A 13,341-nucleotide genomic window follows, 5' to 3' on the forward strand; every position below is an offset into this window, starting at 1 on the left:
GCCCGAGTTCCCTGGGAGGTAAGCTAAAAAACTAACTAATAAAGGATACTTCCAACCTTACAAAAGACAATACATATTAGAATATGGAAATAATTAAGACTCAAAGAAAAAAATGTCAAGCCCTCAAAGCAAAAGCCCTCTAACTAGAAAGTACTGTCTAGAGGCTCTCGCCTGACTTGTGTACATTAGACACTATTCAGGGTCATGGGATTTTAAATCAAGAAAGTAGGTGAAAAAAATTCAAGATCCTATAAATGGTAAACTAATAAATGAGGATTCACTCCCAACAAAGAATTCATAAATAGATTCCATTGAAATAGCATGCTCTGCAAAATACCAACTTTGGTTTCTTCTCAAGAAATCTGATTTATCCATTTGGCAAGAATATATTTAATTAGGAAAACATTCACTAATTCAAGAAGTAAAGTCCAGATGCAGGCAGGAAGAACAGGGATGCACATGAAGAGAGGAGGAGAAGGTTTATTTGGGGGCACACTGCATTAGAAGGGCCAGTGGGACATTAGGGGAAGGTGCCCAACAGACAGTTGGCTTCAGGGGTCTGCAGCTTGAAGGAGAAGTTTGATCTGGAGAGCACCAGCTGTGGATGGCAGCAGAGCTGCCATGGAGTGGGCTAGATAATTCAGAGAATGCAAGGAGATGAGGGAGAGAAGGGGCCAAGGAGTACATGGGATCAGTTATTAAGCAGAAAACAAAGGAGTCGGCCAAGTGAACAGAGAAGACCAATCAGGAGAGAAGAAGCAGATAAGAGGCATTTCATGAAGTCAATGAACATTTTATTATGGCCCAGCACATTACTGTGCTTTATTCTTCTAACAGAGGTAGGTGCACCTTGCCTGCCTGCAAGGGTGCCTATACGTCTGGATGAGATGGGGCAGGAGTGCTCATGGAGTAGGGCTGTGAATGGCAGCCACAACCAAGAAGCCACCTAAGAACTTCTAGCTGTGGGCTGGGGATGTGGCTCAATCGGTAGCGCGCTCGCCTGGCATGCGTGCAGCCCAGGTTCAATCCTCAGCACCACATACAAAGAAAGATGTTGTGTTTGCCGAAAACTAAAAGATAAATATTAAAAATTCTCTCTCTCTTTCTCTCTTTAAAAAAAAAAAAAAAACTTCTAGCTGTGATCTCTTTGACATGTCTATACCTGAGCTCTTTTTTAATAAATTGTTTATTTTAATTAGGTATATATGACAGCAGAATGCATTTTGATTCATTGTACATAACTGCAACACAAGTTTACATTTCTATGGTTGTACACAATTTAGTGTCAAACCATATGTGCAGTCATACATGTACCTAGGGTAATGATGTCCATCTCATCCCACCATCTTTCCTGCCCCATGCACCCTCCCTACCTTTCCTCCCCTTTGCTCAATCAAAGTTCCTCCATTGTTTCCATGCCTCCTTGCTCCCCATTATGAACCAGCATCCACTTATCAGAGAGAACATTCAGCCTTTGGTTCTTCGGGATTGGCTTACTTCACCTAGCATGATATTTTCCAACTGCATCCATTTACCTGCAAATGCCATAATTTTATTCTCTTTTAATGCTGTGTAATATTCCATTGTTTATATAGATATACCAGAGTTTCTTTATTCATTCATCTATTAAAGGGCATCTAGGTTGCTTCCACAGTTTAGCTGTTGTGAATTGAGCTGCTATGAACATTGATGTGGCTGTGTTACTATAGTATGCTGATTTTAAGTCCTTTGGGTATAGACCAAGGAATGGGATAGCTGGGTCAAATGGTGCCATTCCAAGTTTTCTAAGGAACCTCCATACTGCTTTCCAGATTGGTTGTACCAATTTGCAGTCCCACCAGCAAGGTATGAGTGTGCCTTTTCCCTCACATCCTCGCCAACATTTATTGTTGTCTATATTCTTTTAGCTGCCATTCTGACTGGTGTGAGATGAAATCTTAGAGTAGTTTTCATTTGCATTTCTCTAATTCCTAGAGCTGTTCTGAAGTGCAGGATAATTTTATATGTAATTAACAGTTAATGCATAGATAACTATGCTTATATATAATTACATAATTGGTATGACTCTACATCATGTGCAACTAGAAGAATGAAAAGTTATACTCCATTTATGGATGATGTGTCAAAATGCTTTCTACTGTCATGTATAACTAATTAGAGTAAATAAAAAATAATTTTAAAAAATAAAATGCAGAATTATGCATCCACCAACTTTTCTAGGAAAATGAAACAAGGTCACGGATGTCAGAATCATCATTTTCACAATTGACAATATTGCCTGAATTTAAGAACACAAACAAACAATTCACAAAAGAGAAAAAAAAACACAAATTGTTATTCAGATTTTGAAAAATACTCCATTTCATTAATAATAAAAAGCCAAAAGTACTTGAAAGAGTTAAAGAAAGAAGGCTGCCACTAGAAGGAATATGAAGGAGAGGGAGGGAGAAGAATTAATGATGACCACCTTCTGCCCATCCCCTTCCCATCTATTATTTAACAAGCCTCTGCACACTCTGTAACACAACGGCTGCCTTTTGCATAAAGTTTTTTTTTTTTAAATATTTTTTTAGTTGTTGATGGACCTTATTTATTTTGATGTGGTGTTGAGAATTGAACCCAGTGCCTCACACATGCTAGGCAAGTACTTTACCACTGAGCCACAACCACAGCTCCCATATATAAAGTTTTATTGAAAACACACACACACACACACCAGTAAAAATTAAAATGAAATGCCACTTTCAACTCATAAACCAGCAGAGATTTAAGAATCTTAACTCCTTACCAATCAGGGTGTCATAAAATAAGCATTCTCATATACTACCAATGAGACTTCAACTGTCCTGGAATATTTTCACATCTGAATAATGCCATTTATAGAAGTATATCCAAAGTTTTATATATAGTCTTTAAAAAGTAAAAAGAAAATAACTCAAATGTCAAAGACAGAAAGAAAGTTAAAGTGATTTAAGACATACGCTGTAGGATAGAATATTAAACCAGTCAGACATGGTTGTGCACATCTGTGGTCCCAGCTACTCTGGAGGCTAAGAGGATGGAAAATTCAAGGCTATGATGGGCAACTTTGTGAGACCCTTTCTCAAAATAAAAAATAAGAATTGTAATACACATACACACACACACAATGGAATATTACTCAGCCTTAAAGAAGTTGTGGCATTTGCTGGTAAACAGGTGAAACTGGAGAATATCACTCTAGGAGAAATAAGTCAATCCCAAAGACCCAAAGGCCAAATATTTTCTCTGATGGTGGATACTAATTCATAATAACGGGGGAGGGGAATAAAGATAGTTTGGATTAGACAGAGGAGAATGAAGGGAGGGGAGGGAGTATGGGGTTAAGAAGGATAGTAGAATGAATAGTACATTATTACCCTATGCTCATATATAATTACATAATTGGTATGACTCTACGTCATGTGCAACCAGAAGAATGAAAAGTTATACGCCATTTATGGATGATGTGTCAAAATGCTTTCTACTATCATGTATAACTAATTAGAACAAATAAAAAATAATTTAAAAAAATAAAAATAAGGGCTGGGATGTGGCTCAGTGGTAGAGTGCCCACAAATTCAAGTCCTAGTACTGGAAAAAAAAATTAAAATGCTTTTTTTTTCTTTTTAAACAAAGAAGAAAGGAAGACATGGAGAAATATTTATAACATAATAAAAAAGGAAAAAAAATCACCAAATATAAAGTTGTGACAAAGCTCTACCATTTGAAAAACAGAACATGGAAGAAGAGGTACTCTTAGAAATTTGGCCATTACATTAATAGTGGTGGCCCTACTAAAAAGGAAAAGGAAAGATTTTCTCTCATGCATGCTTATGCTTTTCTGTATGAACATGGGTTCTTTGGATAATTGGGGAGGGGCACATACAAATGTCTTTTGGCAATTCTAAGTATGCAAGGTCTAATGCTTGGCTCTGGAAGGGTAACAGTGTTCAGGAGCACTAGGGAAGATCAAAGTGTGACCTGTGGGCAGATGCTGTAAATAGGCGAGCACACAACATAGACTATCAGAGCAGCTCAAGAAAAATGTAACTGGTAGGGTCTGTCACAGTGACTTTCTCTGCAACCCTCTCTTATCAAAATGCCTATCAGTGTCCAAATGGATAGACTTATATATGCCTGATATAGGCTGTAAATTGCCCCAAACTGGTGACCCTGACCTTAAATAATGAGAAATCCATGAAAGCACTTGACCACCACCTCACATTGTCTTTCCAATCCAGACTCCATGAACACGATGAGAAAAATAGACTGAACTTCAACTGAGCCAGGGATGCGGTCTGAGAATGAAGCAAGGAGAGAGAACTGTCGTCGTGAAGCAGCAAGAGGGAACCAGCTCATTAAAAGAGAAACACTAGATTTCTAATAAAGGCAAAAGAGACGACCTGAGCCAGTGTCCACTTCCTAACACAACTTGGCTATCTAAACAGAACAATTTGGATCAAAATCAGATAAATCTCCAGTGCATCTGAGCTTAGCAAATAGCCTTGAGAGTTTTTTCACAGACTGTTCTGGGATGGCACAGTAAGGTGCAGAAGACTGGAGATGGCCCCATCCTTACACGTTTCCTGGTACCCTTGCCCCGAGCTATGTGGCAAGTAGCTGGCCTATGGCTTGGGGGATGCTGGTGCTGAGGCTGTCTGGAAGGACAGGATCACTGTATGACTAGTGGTTCCACCCTATGTGAGAGTACAAGAGAGGGAAAGATTTCAAAATCATTATTGTGGTGACTGAATTGATCCAAAAAGGCAATGCAGATTAAATCAATATTTAATTCAGAAGAAGTCAGTTTCAGTTAGGAAGTCAGGGAAAGTTTTAAAGAGCAGACAGGGCAGGATCTAAGAACTTGAGAGGTATATTATTACCCCCTTTAATGGCAAGCAAGGATTGCTGCAGTTTGGCATGAACAATTATTTTTTAAAAATTGAATACTAAATAAAAATGTATATAGTTATTTACCTGCCTATGGTGGCAAGCTTCATATAAAAACACACATGCTCTTCATAGTCACAGTCAGGGCAATGTCTCCATACTATCCCAGGGTATATTCACTCGGCTGAGTTCATTAATATAAAAAAGCTTCCTAGGTGAGGATGATGGTATGTCTTCATGCAGGTGGAAAGACAATAGCAATAACCAACTGGAAGTGAATCACTGTACCGGAAGATTTGCACATGGCCTTTTTCACAGACATTCCATCACAAAACTATGCTTTTATTGACATCCAGAACATCCCTTGTGAACTAATCCCATCAGATGGAGGGGCAGAATTCCCTGTGCAACAATCCATCAGAAAGAGCACAAAAACACAAAGCAAGATGGATACATGGGTCGCCATGACCCAGGAGACTGGTTCACAAACTGTCATCTAGAAGAAAATGACTTATTTGCCCCCAGTGAATCAGCACTCACTTCAGTATAAGAAATGTGGGAATATAGTCCCAAGTCTTCTGTAACAAGGATTTCTTATCAGAAGAAAGACAAGCTGTCAACATACAGGTAATGAAAAGTAAAAGATAAATAAGAACTGCATCCACTTTACACGTCTTTAATGTACTTTGATTTGCTTTTGTTAAATCTTGAAAATTGCTACCTGTGCTTTATTATTTTCCTATCCAGAAACCATCTATTTGGTCCAATTTACCTTCAGTAAAGGGAGAAAGTTGTTATACCTCTTTTATTAAGTGCTTGTCCATTTCCATTAACTGCTTCCAAACTGATGGTGTAGTGCATTCTAGGTGTGATACTAGAATTTAGGAACATCTATAGCATAACAGTTAAGCTACACAAAGGAAAGCTGCCTGTGTTAAAGATTCTTTTGGGGGCACTTGACCACCGAGCCACATCCCCAGCCCTATTTGGTATTTTATTTAGAGACAGTGTCTCATTGAATTGCTTAGCACCTCGCTTTTGCTGAGGCTGGCTTTGAACTCACGATCCTCCTGCCTCAGTCTCCGGAGCTGCTGGGACCTTTAAAGATTCTTCATAAGACTTGAGAGTGGCTCCTACTTAATGTGGAGATATGAATTCTTGGATAGAGCTTATAACATGGGGAAGCTCACTCTCCCACTTTTGTTCAATCTGAAAAAAGTGTGAGGATAGCAAGATATAAAAATTATGAACAAGATATTTGCACTCTCTTTTCTAATACTAATGCTTTAAAACCTGCTGTGTATTTTTCACTTACAGCACATCTCAGTTTGGGTATAAAATTTTCATCTGAAATAACTGATTTGGTTTTAACTTTGTAAAATTTGTAGCTAAAAGAATAGATTTGCATACTCAAGTTATTTCAAATACACTTGCAAGCTTTCCAATAAATGAACTATTATTCTAAATTTTAAATAAAATAAAATTACAGTGCCTCAGTGGCCACATTTCAGGTGTTCAGTAGCCATACATGGTAGTGGCTACCAGATAGACCTCCACTCTGTACATTTGGTCAGTCCCAGTAAGAATTCCACAGGTGAGGAAAGACTGTCCACAGTCCACTCAGGAAGAAAACCCACCAACTCCTAAGGATGTGCTCTTCTGACAAGGGAGTACTCCTTGCAGGGTTACCTTCAGTCTATTCAGATTATCTTCTCAGATTCCAAAATAGCAAAAAAATTAAAATCTGGTGTAAAAGAAAGCTCAACAAGTTAAAGGTCAAACTCTAGGGATTTTAAAACTGTGGACATTTTTTGGAGCCCATTTCTCTGCCTCCTTTCTTGGGTCCTGACAAATTTACAAGCACATTTATTGAGATTCACTAGGTGTTAGTTTCCTGTGCCTTACTCTCCATACATCATTGACTCTCTTAGCAACCCAGTGAAGTAGGTGAAAGCCAGAGAGGGTGTCAATAACTTGTTCAAGGTCACACACCTAATTATAGGGAGTAGAGCAGGAATTCAAGCCCAGAAAGTCTGACTAGTTTTTGTTTTTTTAAAGCCTGGTAGTACTGTCAGTATAAGTTCCCTTAAACTAACCATACACCTAAACTCCCATTTTTCAAAACCGTCCTACAATTTTCACTGAGCAGGCAGGCAGAACAGAGCAGGTATTGCCTTGCCATTTTGCCAAATGAGGCACAGGAGGGGAGATGTTTGCCCTCGAGGCACGATGATGAGTACCTGGAAGAGCAGAGTCTCAGAGTTCATATCCAGTGTCCTCTCCATCAAACCCAAGTCAGGGAGCCAACAAGGGGAGATTTGTTGACTATCTAAAACTACATACTCTCCCTCTTACCTCAATCAATCTTCCAAAACACCTAAGAAGGAAGAGATCATCCACAAGTAAAGAGATCTGGAGTGCCATGGAGTACAGAAATTGCCTTAGGTCACACAGACAACTGACACCACAGAGCCAGCTGAGATCCCAGGCCAAGTGTGTGTCCAATAGAGGGGGATGCCTCCCTAGGATTGCCAATGTCAAGGGTTTCCTTAAACTGCAATCCAGAGGACACTTCCACCATATTAATGCAATGTAAATAACAGGAAATTATAATTCAGATGCCATTAATTCAGAATGTAAGAACAAGAGTGCCTGTCTGACCTGATAATCAAGTTTGTATAGGATAAAGTCACAACTTAAAACATAACAATACAAGAAACAGAAGAAGCTGGTTTTATGGGACTAATTCTTCAGAGAGGAGGACTTAAGGGAGTAACAGGGTAACCACTTAGGATGGGCAGACTCAACCATTGCCAGCATACATGCGGAACACAGGTACACTTAACTTGGGTGCCCAAGATAAGAAAACAGGCAATGTGGCTGTTGCTCCTGTTCCCATTCAAGTGATGGTGCCTCTGTATGAAAATACACACACTCCCCACAGCACAAACCTGTCTCTGTTGAGAATATCTTCACTCAAGGAACAATGTGAGCAAAAATGGGCTGACAGGCACCTGGAAATTCTGGAGCTGAACAACGTATGGCAAAGTCATGGCTGGCCAAATTTTAAACAGGTTTATGAATACTTGGTTCAAAAAAATCACATGTAAAAAAAAATTCCCTTATTTTTAACATACAGGAAAAGATGTGCATTTTTATTGATAATCTTTAGTAATAGGAAACCAGCTTCTCCCATCCCCACTAAATAAATATAAAGTAGATATTTAAAGATCATCAGATGGATATAGTACCAACGATTAGCCTGCTCAGAACACCACTTGTTTCATGTCAGCCCTCACCTTCCCATGAGAATGAATTCAGCTCTAACCATTTTATAACTCACAAGTGTTTACAGATGACATTAAAAAAAATAAAAAATAAAAAGACCCAAGCTTCCTAACCTAACAGTACTAGTTTTTAGAACACTGTAGTAACACTTGAGAAATCAATAACCCAAAATGTGACAAAAGAGCAGATTTTCCTTCCCCAAAATCAGTAAGCCAAAAAGATGGCCTTTCTACAAATGAGAGCTGACTCTGTGTAAATCCTCTGCACGTTGCTGGCCCTCCTAGAGAGGTGGTTTTTTTTGTTTGTTTGTTTGTTTTTTAACCTAATCAGACTTTCTGGGCTTAAATTCCTGCTCTACCCCCTATAATTAGGTATGTGACCTTGAACAAGTTATTGACACCCTCTCTGGCTTTCACCTACTTCACAGGGTTGCTAGGAGAGTCAATGATGTAAAAGGAGAGTAGGGCACAGGAAACAGTTGGTCCAGAATCCACACATATCCTGGGTCCTTTGGCTTGAGCTCATTCCCATGGGTGAACGAGGCCTCTAGGGGCCCTGGTTGAACAGGCTTTTTTTTTTTTTTTTTAATTTTTTATTGTTGGCTGTTCAAAACATTACATAGTTCTTGATATATCATATTTCACAATTTGATTCAAGTGGGTTATGAGCTCCCATTTTTACCCCATATACAGATTGCAGAATCACATCAGTTACACATCCATTGATTTACATATTGCCATACTAGTGTCTGTTGTATTCTGCTGCCTTTCCTATCCTCTACTATCCCCCCTCCCCTCCCCTCCCCTCCCCTCTTCTCTCTCTGCCCCCTCTACTGACATTCGTTTGTCCCCCTTATATTATTTTTCCCCTTCCCCTCACTTCCTCTTGTATGTACTTTTGTATAACCCTGAGGGTCTCCTTCCATTTCCATGCAATTTCCCTTCTCTCTCCCTTTCCCTCCCACCTCTCATCCCTGTTTAATGTTAATCTTCTTCTCATGCTCTTCGACCCTACTCTGTTCTTAGTTCCTCTCCTTATATCAAAGAAGACATTTGGCATTTGTTTTTTAGGGATTGGCTAGCTTCACTTAGCATAATCTGCTCTAATGCCATCCATTTCCCTGTAAATTCTATGATTTTGTCATTTTTTAATGCAGAGTAATACTCCATTGTGTATAAATGCCACATTTTTTTTATCCATTCATCCATTGAAGGGCATCTAGGTTGTTGAACAGGCTTTTGAGAAACAGACCTGGATCACATTCTTTAGGGACAATTATTTAACTACCCATTGTCTTAATTTGCACTAAAGTATACAGCCAGATGATTACTCAACCCTTATTACTAGTGTTTTCCAAAAGCAACTTATAAATTAAAATCTATTCAGTTAATATAAAACACCTCTTGGTTAACTTTTTATAACTTTCATTTTGGAAATCCTTCTGCATGAAAACTATGATCAAGTATTAAAATTGGGTAATTTGAACTGGCCATTCCTATTTCCCCTTTCTGAGAAATATGATAACCAATGGTAAAACGGTCCCAGAAGAAGTTCAAAAGGAAAGACAACTTAAATTCTACGAAGGCCATTTTTAAGAGCTCTGAAACTTCTTCGTAAATGGTGACAAAACAATGTCAGAATTGAAGCACAGAAATTATAGCATTAAATTCAATACCATTCATGAAACTTCACTGGGTCCTTTATAGCCCTGATGCATGCACAAGCAAAAGGAGTTTCCAACCTAAAAATATTAGTGCTTATCACATAGGGTCCAAAAATTTGAAACTTGGCATCTTTCTCAAGTAGGAAGTTGCCACCCACCTAGAAAGTGTTTCCAAACAATCACCAACAATAAGGATGTCTGATTTTATTTACTTACGTATTTAAAGTTTTGCAGGAATACAGAGAGATCTCAATGAACAACTTCAGAAAAATGCCACCTAGAGGAAAAATTCAATGAAAGGTTAATTTTTTAAAAAAAGAAAAAACACACAAAAACAACTTACCATGCAATTTTATGTTTATTAAAATAAAATACGTGATTTTTCTTCAAATAGTGGTTCTCACACCAATAGTTCAATTTGCCTTAGAATATAGCCACTGCTTTCCCAGTACAGTGAGGAACTAAAATGCAAGGAAAGAAAAAACAAAAAGAAAACTGAAAGAATCCCAAAATATCTCTTCAGCAGTGCTTGAAATTTTAAAAATAAATAGAACAAATTTCTGATAAAAGATACTATAGTTAATATTTGTTGAAAATTTATTTTACATCTTGGACTGTTTTAGGTTTCACAATCCAACCTTTCCAGACAAGCACTGTGTCCACTGACAGATGAGGACCTTCTCCAATATCACAAAGATCCAAGGTTTCCAAATCATGCCCTTTCTCTCCTACCATGTGGTATTGCTCAAGAGCACTTTCTACTTTATCAAGTGTAAGCCATTACCTCCCCAAATACCCACATGCACATTTTCTATAATCAAAACTTTCAAATGGTGCCGACAATGAAAATAAGTTAATAGCAAGCTATAAGTAACCACATTTTTTCCTGATAGTTTAATATCAGTAGCACCAGTGCTAATCTAACTGTTCCTAAGGTTGAGAAGCACAGTACATGGCTCAAAGGCTCCTCAATCTAAAGAAATCATAACACTTTTGAAATAACTTGAAGATACTACACAAAAGTCACTTAAATAAAAAATAAATATCTAAAAAATATAAATCCTGAACACATAAAATCCTTTGTTACAATAGCTCAGAGAAACTATAATTTTTTTTCTTAAATGGTTCTTTTCTGGCTAAATTCTAAGCATTGCCCACAATTTCATGACCATTATTTTTATCTGGACATGGCTTCTGTGAAATAAATCACTAGGATTATTATGAATGGGTCTGTTATAAATGGAGTTCTTGATCAACATTTCATTGCTCCCAAAATGAGTCACAGAAATTCTTGAATCTTACTACTGTTCAAAATCAAAGATAACATTAAAAAGAATTTTTTTTTCTTTGTACACACATCGTGAGCAAAGCTCCAGACAAAGATTAAGACCCTAGCAATAACAAAGAAGGCAGAGTGGCATACTGATTCCTACCTAAAGTTTTCCAAACTCATATGGATGTTAAAAGCATTTCCTAGAATAAGTAAAGTTGACCCACAAGCTCTGAAGAAAAAAGACACTTAGGAATAAATTCTTTGTATCATGATTAAGCTTTTTTGACAAAGTAGTCAAATCTTGTGAAACTATCAAAGCAATATGAAAGATTAAACCAGCCAGTTGTTTTACTGAATTTGGTTGGTAAATAGTGTGTTATTTTTATATTCTTTAAAAAAATATGCCATTTCTGGGCTTGGGGCTGTAGCTCAGTGGCAGAGCACTTGCCTAGCATGCATGAGGCACTGGGCTCCATCTTCAGCACCACATAAAAATAAACAAATAAATAAAATAAAGGCATTCTAACTGTCTACAACTACAATTTAAAAAATAATATGCCATTTCCATTATGGAGATTCCTCAAAAAAATAGGGATGGAATCATCATATGACCCAGCTATCCCATTCCTTGGTATTTTCCCCAAAGATTTAAAATTTCCATACTATAGCAATACTGCCACCTTAATGTTTATAGCAGCACAATTCACAACAGCTAAATTATACACACCACAATTTCTTAATCCATTCATCTATTGACAGGCATCTGGGTTGATCTCATTAAACACACACAGAGACACATATATAAACACTATATATATGTGTGTATATATATATATATATATATATATACACACACACACACACACACACACATACACACACATAAATATATACATATATATGTATATATATAAATACACACACACTGGAGTTCTACTCCACCATAAAAAGAATGAAATCATGTCATTTGCCTGGAAATGGAGAATACCACGCTAGGTGAAAATAAGCCAAACTCAGAAACTCAAAAGGTTGAATGTTTTCTTTCATATGCGGAAACCAGAATAAAACAAAGGAAAGGGGGAAAAAAGATGGGATATAATAAAGGTAAAGGGAAGACCAGTAATGTAGAAGGAGATAGAGCAGCAGAGTGGAGGGATGTATAATGGGAGGCAGTGCAGAATAAATTCTTAAAAAATCGTGTTATATGCATATGTAAATATACTACAGAGAACTTCATCTTTATGCATAAGGAAAAAGAACCAATCAAATATAAATAAATAGTTGAGCATAAGAAAGTCTAGTAGAGCAGAGGAAGGAGAACAGAGGAGGAAGGGAAAAGGGGGATCATGAAATTGAATTCCATGCATGTATGAGTTTGATGGGATAAACTCACAAAACCCCTAAGGTGGGTACTAGTATTATCCCCATCTTAAAGATAAAGAAGCAGGCACAGAGATGTTTAAAGAACTCTCCAAAAATTACAAGACTCAGAAGAAGTAGTTAAGATCCAATCCACACACATGATCACACTTAATTCTAATAATGATAAAATGCAGGCAAGGGGAGAAATTTTTAGTTTCATTTTAAATTTGAGGAAAACTGAAATTCTGAGGAGTTCGGACTTCTGCAAAATCACACTGCAATTCAGAAACAAACGTCAAGAATAGAACCTGGCACTTCTCAATTCAAATCTAGTACTGCTTCTATATTTGTGGATTTTGGGGTTAGATTCTATATGTAACTCAAGAGTGTATGGTACCTTTAATCCCTGAGAAGATACTTCTGAATTGTCTTTTCACGTTGAGGCAACTACATTAAGTATAGCTCACACCAAGTTACTAACGTTGCCATGTCGCCATTTCCCATTTTTCATGAAATTATGTTTTTTCACTTAATGGTTATCAAATATACAGGTTTATATAGAAATTGGAAATATTGGTCCTCATTTATTATTGTTTCACCTTCATTTTTGTATGTTATTGCTCTGTGTTGCCATTTAAATTATTTATAGCCCAATAAATGCAGGCATTGTTTATTCCAGCAAGCTTCTAAGTAAAATTAAAACCACTGTGTTTCTGCACATTAAGGAGTTAATAAGTTTTTACATCCCATTCATCTCCATTTGGGTAGCATGCCCTCCTGTTCCACTTCCGGAGACCAGGGGAAGAAACAATAGCTGCCTTTTGAGCCTAAGCACAGCACCCAT

At 37.5% G+C, this 13,341-nt stretch overlaps 1 protein-coding gene across 3 annotated transcripts in view; it reads right to left on the minus strand.

The window, feature by feature from the left end:
- Lhfpl2 (LHFPL tetraspan subfamily member 2) overlaps nt 1-13,341 on the minus strand; it is a 155,417-nt gene that overhangs the window by 66,859 nt on the left and 75,217 nt on the right. For all 3 annotated transcript variants that reach the window (XM_046427603.2, XM_046427587.2, XM_046427592.2), the window contains one exon: nt 10,079-10,139. The gene's annotated coding sequence lies outside the window, so the exon portion shown is untranslated. The remainder of the gene's footprint in view (nt 1-10,078; nt 10,140-13,341) is intronic.

This window comes from Marmota monax, unplaced genomic scaffold, assembly GCF_021218885.2.
Source record: "Marmota monax isolate L192 unplaced genomic scaffold, Marmota_monax_Labrador192_F-V1.1 WCK01_AAM20220418_F8-fsc00018, whole genome shotgun sequence".
Taxonomy (NCBI): Eukaryota; Metazoa; Chordata; class Mammalia; order Rodentia; family Sciuridae; genus Marmota; species Marmota monax.